We start from the raw sequence: 12,818 nt of genomic DNA, 5'->3' as shown, positions 1-12,818 counted from the left end.
TATATATATTAATATCCATTAGGGGTTAGTAAGTTAATGCATAATCCAGTTATTTATTGTTTCTCCTTTGAGAAGAAGGTTGAAAGCATAACATTATTGTTGTTGGAAGCATCAAACACTCTTTAAATGCTTTAGAGCAATTAGTTAGGAGAAAAAAAAACAATCAAAGCAATCAAGTCTGTTTATCTCAATCAGCAGGCTTATTAAGGTCTGCCATGAGATGTTGCTCTGAAGCGGGATTCATTTTGTTATAATGTCTTCTCCCTACTCATAAAGAATATGTCCTCATTACCCACCATGTGCTTCGGCCTTCCATTGAAGCATTTTCACCGCAGGAGGATGGGGAATCAGAGAACATCATTTTAGACAAGAACAGCTAGTGAAAGGTGTAGAAATGTGTCAGCATTGAGGTCAGTTTTTGGTCATGCACATTTAGGAAATGACCCACAGTTCTGTTCAAGTTTAACATTTAACTTTCTTTTCCTCAAAAGGAGCCAAAATCTCTTCATAGATTTAAACTCACACCTCTTGTCCAAAAAAAATAAATAATTAAATTAAAAATACACATACAGTCGAACTTTATGAATCTAACTCCCACATGCAATGCAGAATCTCACAAAAAAACATCATTATTATTATTATTATTATTATTTCAGTTTTGGCATGAAAAGTACTAGACATTTCAAAGTAAATCAAAATAAATAAGGAAAAAATCTAAGGATTTTTTTTTGTAACAGTCAGATTGTTTTTGTAAAAAAAATTGTGATTTCCATTAGATTCTCATTATTGTAGTACAGTTATTTAAAAAAAAATAATCCAATGCTTTTTAAATCAGTGTGCTTTACAGTAAATACGAACTTTACATAAATATTTTACAATTTAATTATATATTTAATTTTTACATTACATTAATGAGAATTGAGTAGGACAATGTGCTAAATTATTATGAAAATAATATAACAATGCAAAATATCTTAATGGTCATAAAATAGGCTGAATTTCCTAAAATGTAAGAATGCAAATTCTTATTGAATTTAAGGTAAGAAAAAATATGAACAAGACATATTTTAACCACATGGATGGTTAGGAATCCCACCCACCCCCCACAAATAGGTCAGAAACGTGAACATTGTCTGGATCTGAGAGATAAGAGATACAGAATCTTTGTCTGTGGCTCAGAGTCATGTCCAACCCTAATCTCTCAGAAAAGTGTGTATCCTTCTGCTTCGGACAGACTCTCTACACTCAAGTCAAGAAGTCCAGCCACATAGTATAAAGCCGCTTACAACAGCGAGTGGATTATGGTCAATAAAACATTTAGTGTGAACATACAAGTTAGAGTGTGTTATTTTGCATATGTGTTTGTGCACAGTCAGCTATTTGCTAATGTTTTTGCTTGCCTTTTGTTTAACAGCTTGCCAAAGAGACAATGTAAACACACAGGGTGTAACAATATTTTAAGATGAGAGAGTAGGAGATATAAATAGAGAGAAGACATAAAATATCCAGATTAAACTCACAAATGGTCTAAGTAGAAGATTGGCAATAAAGCTTAGGTTTTGACTTGGAAGTGTGTTGTGCTCTGAAGCCAAAACCAAGATAAATCCCTAAACAGTGAATAAGTCCTCTTCACTACTCTGTCATTCTGTCAGTCTTGTCCCACTTTCTTTCTATAGGTTTTTTGAGAGGATAATGGAATATCTAAAGAAAAAAAAATGCATCAAACATTGTCATATATATATAATATTTTTTTTTTTTTTTTTTTTTTTACAAATTATGCTAAACTAATTAGAAAATATAAATTATTATTTTTGGTCTTCTCATCTGAAGCAGTTCTGTTGTTTTTGCATACACATCGATATATAAGAATGTCAGAATTAAAAAGAACTGTATTTTGAAGTCAACCTTGATCAAAATACACCCAAATGCTAAAAGACACATAAATGAATCCACATTCACAAACAAGAGAAACTGTAAAAACGAACACTGAACAACTTTCAGCATTAATAATTCTTCTGTTCTTGCTGTTTATTGATTCACAGTGATCAGAGAGCCGATATGTCTCATTCCTTGGTTGAGTCACAAGGTTTTTCAGAGCTAGCGGGTATCCTCTCTCATTCAATGCTCAAGACTCACGGGACTAGTCCCCAGTGTTGTATAGAGCTGAAATTAGTTAATGAATGGTGAAAACTCTGCAGCTCAGTGCTCCTCTGACTCTCCAGAGTTACAACATGTACCAGCAGGTGCTAACTTACTCATACTAACCTGCCAATCCTTGATCTCATGGTCAGGGGAAGCGTTTGATACGGTGACCATACATCCTTATTTTTTCCTGGACATGTCCTGGATTTCCAAATGTCTGGATTTACCCTGTTGAATGAATGAATGAATGAATGAATTAATGAATCAATCAATCAATCAATCAATCAATCAATCAATAATTTGTATATTACTTTGGATGTTTGACCACTAAATGAACTATAATATTTATCCAAAGCAATTTACAAATGCTATATATATATATATATATATATATATATACTAATAAACAAATATCCATCCACAGTAATATACACATGCTAGAGGACAATGCACGATTACTAACTAAAGTTTACTTTACAATTTTTCCTTATTCATTATTTACTTTGTGGATATGGGATTCTACAGGAATTTGTTAGTTTTGTCAAAGGCCCACGGATTTTTACAGCTTACTTTGTGTACTGAAGGGGCTTTTAAAATCATGTTGATTGCTAATCAGAAAAGGATGCTGCCAAAATACAATTTATAACACTGACGACCAATGAGTAATACTGCAGCTTCTAAACTTCTTCAGCCCATAAATAATTAATACATTCCCTTGCCCGTCTTTATATAACAAGCAATAATTTGCCTACAATGTGTGTCGGGTGCTGTGTCAGTAGAGAAAAAAAAAGTGATTGAATGCTGAAATCATGCTTGTGTATGATTGTGTGTGCACTCACCTTCCCCATACCAACAGTAAAGCACACCTTTCAAACAGATGATGAAGATAAATCTGTTGTTGCCAGATAGATTACGTTTATCTATCCCACAGCCGTTCTTTCATGACTTCCCAGATAATCATAAGGAGTCACAGTACTGGATGTCTTTTGTCAGTTTTGATGCTGTCCCTACACTCTTAAAGGCTGTCCCTGAGCTCGGTGGCTCATCCCATTGTTCTAGTGACTGAGAAAGTAATCAAAAATAAAGCAATGAAAAATAAAAGTATGTGAGCTAGGTATCACCATAAATGTAATCACTGTGGAGCCACAGGAAAATGTTATATTGCATTTAATAATTTATTTTTGTATGCATCTTGCAAAAAAATAATTCATCAGAATACATGGAAACTTTTGATTGAAAGAAAGAAGGTTTATGGGGTCCAGACAGTGTAGTGTTGTCTACCAGCAGGGGCTAGTTCTGGTCTCAACAACTGTTCTGTTCGTGTTCAAACAGTGGGAGATCTGAAATGAAGACATACCTTCTTTTTTGTCATCTCTAATCCGTTTATTTTTGTGTCCTCTGCTTTTATCATCAGGGATCGATCCAAAGCTGCTTTTGTTCGTCCGTTATCTTTTTCTCGGAAGGAGTATGGAGGGTGTTATCCAATCTAATTCTCCTTGTATGTAATATTCTGGGGAGCAATGATCACATTCAGCTCCAAGTTGATAATATCACACCGCAAAAGAAAAGGCAATATCTCCCCATCATTCTATTCTTTTTATTTATTTATTTCCCACAAATGTACCTTTTTATTAAAAAAAAATGAGATCAGGAAAAGGTTGCCTGTTAATTGCTGTGGGTGCGTACATGTTCCTATATCTTTCTTCACTGCGGAAGCAGTTTTGTTTGGTGTTTCGACATTCGAACCATCAATTCAATAAAACTTGAAATGTACAATGACTCAGATGCTTTATTACCTTGAGATACAATGACTGTGACTGCTGACAGTGAAATGAGAAATGGTCAAAGAATTTAACAGAGTTATGAAATGCAATTCTAGTCAACTTAATATGTTTAGAAATGGTCAACTAGCAACCACAAAATGGATCAAACACAACTGAAAGAAGTTTGAAATGCTCTCTTTGTATGATATGGCATACGGTATCCTTGTTTCCCACTGTTTTCATCCGAAGGTGTTTTAAAAAACGTTTTTAACAAGATTATAAACCAACCATCGGAGAGAATACAAGTCCCAAATGTATCTATGTTTGCCAATGATTTTAATAATATCACAAATTCTTAATTTCTTCCTCCAGACTGTGAAAGCCACTAAGCCCACACCAATATGTGCTCATTTTCAAGCCAAGACAAATTCGAGTTGAAACATACAATTACCCACACACCAAACACACAAACAGCTCATCTCAGAAGTAATACAGCAATGGCTGATGAATTTAGACCACACACATGTAAACTTTAAATAGAGCTAAAATACGTTTAAAATTCTGGTCCCATGTTGGCATGTGTTGGCAAATGTAATCAGTTAAATCAGCCTTTACTATCTTTTGAGTTACATTATGTAGCATAAAATAATTTATATTAGAGTTTAGCTCAGTCATCTAATTTGTGCTAGCATTAAGTTACAGGTTTGGAATGATTTCACCAGGGTTCCAGAGTTCAGATGTTCACAAATGCAACAGTAAATTTAATAAAATAAAGTGCTAACAAGTATTGAAAATCTGTTTGGGAAAACATTGTATGCATCCATATGCGGTTTCATCTGATATCATCTTGTTAGAGGAGCACCAACCAATGTTTCCTGCTCAACTAAACACAGCGCAAGCTGTGATTTACAGATTCACATACAAATGATTCTTATGAACCAGTCAGTCAGAAAGATTCATGAAATCACCTCAAACTCACTTGTCAACAATAGCAGTTTGAACCTCAGTCAGTCAGTAAATCATCATCAAGGGTACATTTCCCAAACAACAACGTAACTCACTGCTTAGCTACCATAGTTCGATGCATTGTTGGAGAAACTGTTTCTAAAAGTATAGGAACTTCATTGCCTAAAAAGTTCCAACCATGTTGGTTACATTCGTCATTCAAACCCTTATGTCAGTTTGTACGAATTCATAAGTATTAGCCACATTGTTAAATATATACGAATTGGCGTGAGATTAGGTTGGGTTTGTCACTTTGGGGTTTCCCGTGGAACAAGAGCAGGAGTGTCCAAATCCGGTCCTGGAGTGCTATCGTCCTGCAGAGTTTAGCTACAACTTGCCTCAACACACCTGCCTGGAAGTTTCTAGTATGCATAGTAAGACCTTGATTAGCAGAGATGGGCAGTATTTTAATTAAATGTATTTAAAATACATATTTAATTACTTTTGAGCATTTTGTAATTTGTATTTTGCTTGACAAAAAAAAAAAAAAATCAAATGTAATTTGTAATTAAATACTTTGAGAAACAGTATTTTGTATATAAAACACTTAAAATCTTTAAACTTAATCAAGTAGGTAATTTCATTCTCAGAGATAATACAATATATTTCTTCACCTGTGTTAATAGTACTGCCAACAGTAGCCTATCACAGTTTTTGGCTAGATGCAAGTGAATCATATGACATCCTGTTGGGTCCATAGGCGGAGACTTAAATGGTTAGTTCATCCAAAAATGAAAATTCTGTTGTTAAATACACATACTTTCTGCAACGTTTTTGTTAAATATCAACTCTAACTGTACAAGTAAATCCACAGTGTATGCCAGGCCTAACACCTTCATTCATCTTCGGAACACAAATTAAGATAATTTTGATGAAATCCGACAGCTTTCTGTCCCTATACAATCAGCCATGTAACTTACACATTCAAGGTCCAGACCAGTTTACAACCTCATTTATTTCTTAAATGAAGTTCTCCTCCAGAAACTCATGCTGCGTTGGAGAACGCTTTGGGAACGCCCCTGTGTTCCCACTCTCTGAAAGCGAAGATGACGTATCGACCAGGAAGTATAAAAGCACGTGCGGTGGAGACAGCAGCAGCTTCTGTTGTTCAGTAAGCGCTCTATGTGTGTCACGTCATATTTATTGTTGTACGTCCTGTTGCAATCTAATAATGGCAAAATCTGGAACGAGTTCTGAGTCTGACAAGCAGCGTTTCAGGCTGTGTGTTCCTCCCTGCCCTAGTTTCATCACGCGAAGGGATACACACAGTTTGTGCGTTGCTTGTTTGGGAGCGGAGCACACTCAGTCAGCTCTCGAGGGACCATCATTTTCAATAAGAAGGCTTCGACCAAGAGGTCCTGACATAAGGGTGTCAGGACATCTGAGGGCAGGCCCCTCTGGGGAAGAGCAGTTCACACCTCAGCATACGGTGCCCGTCTCTCCTCAGTGCCCTCAGGAGATTGTTCCGTTTACCCTGCCACCCCCGGTGCTTCAGGGCACAGCGGTCTCCAGCGAGTGTATCTCTCAGTCACTGCCCGGAAACGTAGCAGTACTGAGAGGCTCGCTACCTCCAAGGAGGTCTCTAGAGCCGGGTTCTACAGCCGGTACTTCATCGTTCCGAAGAAGGATGGGGATTTACGTCCGATTTTAGATCTGCGTTTGTTGAACTGCTCAGTCATGCGACTCAAGTTCAGAATGCTCACCATCAAACAGGTTGTGTCTCAAATCAGGTCAGAGGACTGGTTTGTGACGATAGATCTGAAGGACGCCTATTTCTATATATCCATCGTTCCTCAACACAGGAAGTTCCTGAGGTTTGCTTTTAAGGGGGAAAGCGTATCAATATCGGGTTCTTCCGTTCGGTCTGGCACTCTCACCCCGCACTTTCACCAGATTGGTTGATACTAGCTCAATCAGAGCAGATAGCGTTTCGGCATCGAGATGTCGTTCTCGCTCACATGAAAGAGTTGGGGTTAAGGCTAAATGCAAAGAAAAGTGTGCTTTCTCCAGTACAGAGAACCACTTATCTAGGCGTAGTGTGGGATTCGACCACGATGCAGGCACGTCTGTCTCCTGCTCGGATCGAGTCGATCCTCATGGCAGTCAAGAGAGTAAGAGAAGGCCAGTCACTCACTGTGAAGCAGTTCCAGAAACTCTTGGGTCTGATGGCAGCGGTGTCCAACGTGATACCTTTTGGCCTGTTGTACATGAGACCCTTGCAGTGGTGGCTCAGGACCAAAGGGTTTTCCCCGAGGGGAAACCTGCTTCACATGATCAAGGTCATGTGGCGATGCTTACGTGCCTTAGACATGTGGAAGAAACCTTGGTTCCTGTCACAAGGCCCCATGTTGGGGGCTCCATGTCATCGCGTAACGCTAACGACGGACGCCTCCCTCAAGGGCTGGGGAGCATTCATGAGTGGCCGCTCCGCCCAGGGTCTGTGGGAAGGTCCTCATCTCATGTGGCACATCAATTGCCTGGAGATGCTGGCCGTGTTTCGAGCATTGAAGCAATTTCTCCCAGACCTGATAGGCCATCATGTGCTTGTTCGCACAGACAACACATCGGTGGTCTCTTACATCAACCGCCAGGGGGGTCTGCACTCGCGCCCCCATCTCATCATGTGCTTGTCCGCACAGACAACACATCGGTGGTCTCCTACATAAATCGCCAGGGGGGTCTGCGCTCGCGCCCCCTTTACAGGCTGGTGCACCAGATCCTTCTGTGGGCCCAGGGGAAACTGCTTTCCTTGAGGGCGGTGTACATCCCTGGCCACCTCAATCAGGGAGCAGACATCCTGTCGAGGCAGGGACTGAGGCCCGGGGAATGGAAGCTCCACACTGAGGCGGTGGAGCAGATTTGGAAGATGTTCTGTCGAGCCCAGGTAGACTTGTTTGCATCTCGATAGACCTCACAATGTCCCCTCTGGTTCTCTCTGACTCATCCGGCTCCGCTGGGGCTGGTTGCCATGGTACAGACATGGCCGAGGCTTCATCTGTACGCCTTCCCCTCGATTGTTCTGCTCCCGGGAGTTCTGGAGAGAGTTCGCCGGGACAGGGTTCGTCTCATATTAGTAGCCCCATACTGGCCGGGCCGGCCATGGTTTGCGGACCTGGTAGCCCTACTCGAAGACTCTCCATGGGAGATTCCCGTCCGGCGGGATCTCCTCTCACACGCGGGGGGCACACTCTTTCACCCCCGCCTGGAGTTGTGGAAGCTGTGGGTGTGGCCCCTGAGGGGGCACAGCTCATAGCATCCGGTCTCTCAACTGAAGTTGTTGAAACCATCCTCCACTCCAGAGCTCCTTTCACGAGGAAATCGTATGCTGCTAAGTGGCATCTGTTCACTTCATGGTGTGACAGCCGTCAGTTAGACCCAGTCAATTGCCATGTTGGGCCAGTGCTGGAATTTCTGCAAGAGAGATTTGCCACAGGGTTATCCTCCTCCACTTTAAATGTCTACGTGGCTGCTATTGCTGATCACCATGCCCATGTGGGCGAGCAGTCTCTGGGGAGGAACCCGTTGGTGACACGTTTCCTCTGGGGTACCAGGAGGCTGTGGCCTCCGGTACGCCTAAGGATGCCTTCTTGGGATTTGACTGTGGTTTTAGAGGCCCTTTCGAAAGCTCCCTTTGAACCCCTGGAAAAGGTTTCTCTGAGATGTATTACAGTTAAGACTGTATTTCTACTAGCCATCTCTTCCCTGAAGAGAGTCGGTGACCTGCAGGCCCTGTCAGTGGCCCCATCATGTCTCGAGTTTGCGCTTGGTATGGCGAGAGCTTTTCTGTACCTCAGGCGTCCCAAAGGTGCCCTCTGTTGTTCCACAGCCAGTCGTTCTACAGGCATTCTGTCCTCCTCCTTTTCGTGACACTGACCAGGAAAAGCTTAATTGTGTGTGTCCAGTGCGAGCACAGAGCTGCCCTGTGGAGGAAGTCGGACCAGTTATTTGTATGTTACGGTCCTTATAAGAAGGGTCTTGCTACGAACAAGCAGACCCTCAGCAGGTGGATAGTGGATGCTAACACTACTTCATACGAGTCGTTTGGTCTCCCCTCGCCACTGGGGGTCAGGGCACATTCCACTAGAGGTATGGCAGCCTCCAAGGCCTTTTCATCCGGTGTATTGATGCACGATATTTGCAATGCTGCGGTATGGTCCACCCCTCTGACCTTCGTCAGGTTCTATAGCCTTGACCTTGATGCCACTCCTGGCTCCTCAGTTCTCTCAGCCTAGCTGTGCCGTTCCACACTGGGCAGGGATTTGTCAGTATGGTGGTGTGGGCATACACGTTCCCGTAGCGTTCTCCGATGCAGCGTGAGTTCCTGAAGGGCAATGAAAGAAGCTGTTTTGTTGTTCAGTGCAAACTGGAAAATAAAAAAAGTATTTACTAAAATATATACTATCAGATATTGCTCACAGAATGAAGAAAAAATACATAAGCTCTAGAACTTTGCTTGCTAGCTGACAAGTTACGTTAGCTTGCTAGCTAAAGTTAGCTACTTTTTTCTATGGACAAATGACATTTTTAAAGGGGCTTTATGTAAAACTAGAGAAAATTGTAGCGCTCCAAACAGGAAAAAAAAATAGGTCCTTGTACTGCAGGTGCGTAGAGCCAGTAGGATACTTGAAAATGAACAAGAGGGTGGCTAACGGTTAGCCACCCTCTTGTTCATTTTAAAGGGGCTTTATGAAAGATTTTTCAAGCATGAATCGCTTTTTATTGTCAATGTGTGAACAGCATGTCACAAATCTTAAAAAAACGAGATGAAGCCTATGGAGTGTGTGCAAGGGCATGAGCAATGGTTAATAAGTTTAACAAGTTGCTGGCCACAGCTCACTTATTAGTTTGTTATTAGCCACTGGTGTCGCTAATAACAAGGGTTTCTGAATTCTATATAGAGCCCTTTAACAGCTAAATATCAGCATTTTTAGGGGTTAATCTTTACTGTTGACAGTGAAATAGCTTGAACCTCTTGAGTAGGACTAGGCGGTATGTCAATACAGTTTGCAGGACTGCTTAAAATTGGAAGAAATATGGATCAATTTATTGGATATATTGTCTAGTGTTAGGGTTAAAGAATGGCACTGTCTCTTGTACTTCAAATTATTGCTTGTAAATATTATCTCTTGTACTTCAAATTATTGCTTGTAAATATTGTTTGTATTTTTGTATTTTCAAATTACAAATTACTTGTATTTTAATTAAATACATTTCTCACACCAGTATTTTGTATTTTAATTAGATACATTTGATGAGCAAGTATTTGTAATTTGAAACAAAATACTTTTGATGTATTTATGCCTATCTCTGTTTTTATTGTCAATGTGTGAACAGCATGTCACAAATCTTAAAAAAACGAGATGAAGCCTATGGAGTGTGTGCAAGGGCATGAGCAATGGTTAATAAGTTTAACAAGTTGCTGGCCACAGCTCACTTATTAGTTTGTTATTAGCCACTGGTGTCGCTAATAACAAGGGTTTCTGAATTCTATATAGAGCCCTTTAACAGCTAAATATCAGCATTTTTAGGGGTTAATCTTTACTGTTGACAGTGAAATAGCTTGAACCTCTTGAGTAGGACTAGGCGGTATGTCAATACAGTTTGCAGGACTGCTTAAAATTGGAAGAAATATGGATCAATTTATTGGATATATTGTCTAGTGTTAGGGTTGCTTGTAAATATTATCTCTTGTACTTCAAATTATTGCTTGTAAATATTGTTTGTATTTTTGTATTTTCAAATTACAAATTACTTGTATTTTAATTAAATACATTTCTCACACCAGTATGTTGTATTTTAATTAGATACATTTGATGAGCAAGTATTTGTAATTTGAAACAAAATACTTTTAATGTATTTGTGCCTATCTCTGTTGATTAGCTGGTTCAGGGGTTTTTAATTGGGGCTGGAGCTAAACTCTGCAGGACAGTGGCCCTCCAGAATTGAGTCTGTACACCCCTGTACTAGAGCATGTGCACACGTCAGGTTCTATAGCCTTGACCTTAATGCCACTGCTGGCTCCTCAGTTCTCTCAGCCTAGCTGTGCCATTCCACACTGGGCAGGGATTTGTCAGTATGGTGGTGTGGGCATACTCGTTCCCATAGCGTTCTCCGATGCAGCGTGAGTTCCTGAAGGGCAATGAAAGAAGCTGTTTTGTTGTTCAGTGCAAACTGGAAAATAAAAAAAGTATTTAATAAAATATATACTATCAGATATTGCTCACAGAATGAAGAAAAAATACATAAGCTCTAGAACTTTGCTTGCTAGCAGACAAGTTACGTTAGCTTGCTAGCTAAAGTTAGCTACTTTTTTCTATGGACAAATGACATTTTTAAAGGGGCTTTATGTAAAACTAGAGAAAATTGTAGCGCTCCAAACAGGAAAAAAAAATAGGTCCTTGTACTGCAGGTGCGTAGAGCCAGTAGGATACTTGAAAATGAACAAGAGGGTGGCTAACGGTTAGCCACCCTCTTGTTCATTTTAAAGGGGCTTTATGAAAGATTTTTCAAGCATGAATCGCTTTTTATTGTCAATGTGTGAACAGCATGTCACAAATCTTAAAAAAATGAGATGAAGCCTATGGAGTGTGTGCAAGGGCATGAGCAATGGTTAATAAGTTTAACAAGTTGCTGGCCACAGCTCACTTATTAGTTTGTTATTAGCCACTGGTGTCGCTAATAACAAGGGTTTCTGAATTCTATATAGAGCCCTTTAACAGCTAAATATCAGCATTTTTAGGAGTTAATCTTTACTGTTGACAGTGAAATAGCTTGAACCTCTTGAGTAGGACTAGGCGGTATGTCAATACAGTTTGCAGGACTGCTTAAAATTGGAAGAAATATGGATCAATTTATTGGATATATTGTCTAGTGTTAGGGTTAAAGAATGGCACTGTCTCTTGTACTTCAAATTATTGCTTGTAAATATTGTTTGTATTTTTGTATTTTCAAATTACAAATTACTTGTATTTTAATTAAATACATTTCTCACACCAGTATTTTGTATTTTAATTAGATACATTTGATGAGCAAGTATTTGTAATTTGAAACAAAATACTTTTGATGTATTTGTGCCTATCTCTGTTGATTAGCTGGTTCAGGGGTTTTTAATTGGGGCTGGAGCTAAACTCTGCAGGACAGTGGCCCTCCAGAATTGAGTCTGTACACCCCTGTACTAGAGCATGTGCACACACATGAGCACTTTTAAAAAGCAAGCTTTAGTTCTCTTAACAAACTAAAATATATAGTATGATTTTGTACTGTGTATGTATGGAATTAAATATTTTGATTGTACTACATGTTAATTTGCTAATTTTGTTCAAGTGCATGGTTTATTTAAGTCCATTTGCCATACTAACAAGAAACTATGCTTCTAACCACAGGTTGAGAGTTGTACTTCCAACCACACAACTTTGCAATGATGTTTTTGCGAACTATAGATTCAGGAAACACAAAATCATTGAACTATGGTGATAACGTAGGAACTTGCAACCACAGTTGGCTAATTATGCTTTTGAGAAATGCACACCACAGCAACTGCTGTGTTTACTGTGTTTACAATGGACTCCTTCTGAGTCATAATTAATTTTTCCGTCATTGAAGCACTTATGAATGGCTAGATTTGAGCAGCTATACTTATTTCTTAAGTAAAAGTCATTTGGCTCCTAAATGTTTATTTTTTGACGATCTTGTCATTTATTTTCTGTCTGGAGCTCTGGATCTCACTTTCTTTGCTTGTTGTAATGCATGGCAGAGCGGGGAACTGACACATATCCTTTTACGTTAAAAGTCACTTTGGTCAGGGTGACTTTAATCTCCCACAGAAAGAATCCACAAAACACACATCATTACATTGCATCGTCTTGCTTCAAGGTAAAACGTTTATCCTTTTTTTTCACAAAAAATAAA

The sequence above is a fragment of the Sinocyclocheilus rhinocerous genome, unplaced genomic scaffold (genome assembly GCF_001515625.1).
Source record: "Sinocyclocheilus rhinocerous isolate Xijiao unplaced genomic scaffold, SAMN03320098_v1.1 scaffold1085, whole genome shotgun sequence".
NCBI classification, from domain to species: domain Eukaryota; kingdom Metazoa; phylum Chordata; class Actinopteri; order Cypriniformes; family Cyprinidae; genus Sinocyclocheilus; species Sinocyclocheilus rhinocerous.
The sequence above is the reverse complement of the archived record's forward strand: the minus strand, read 5'-3'. Positions refer to the sequence as shown.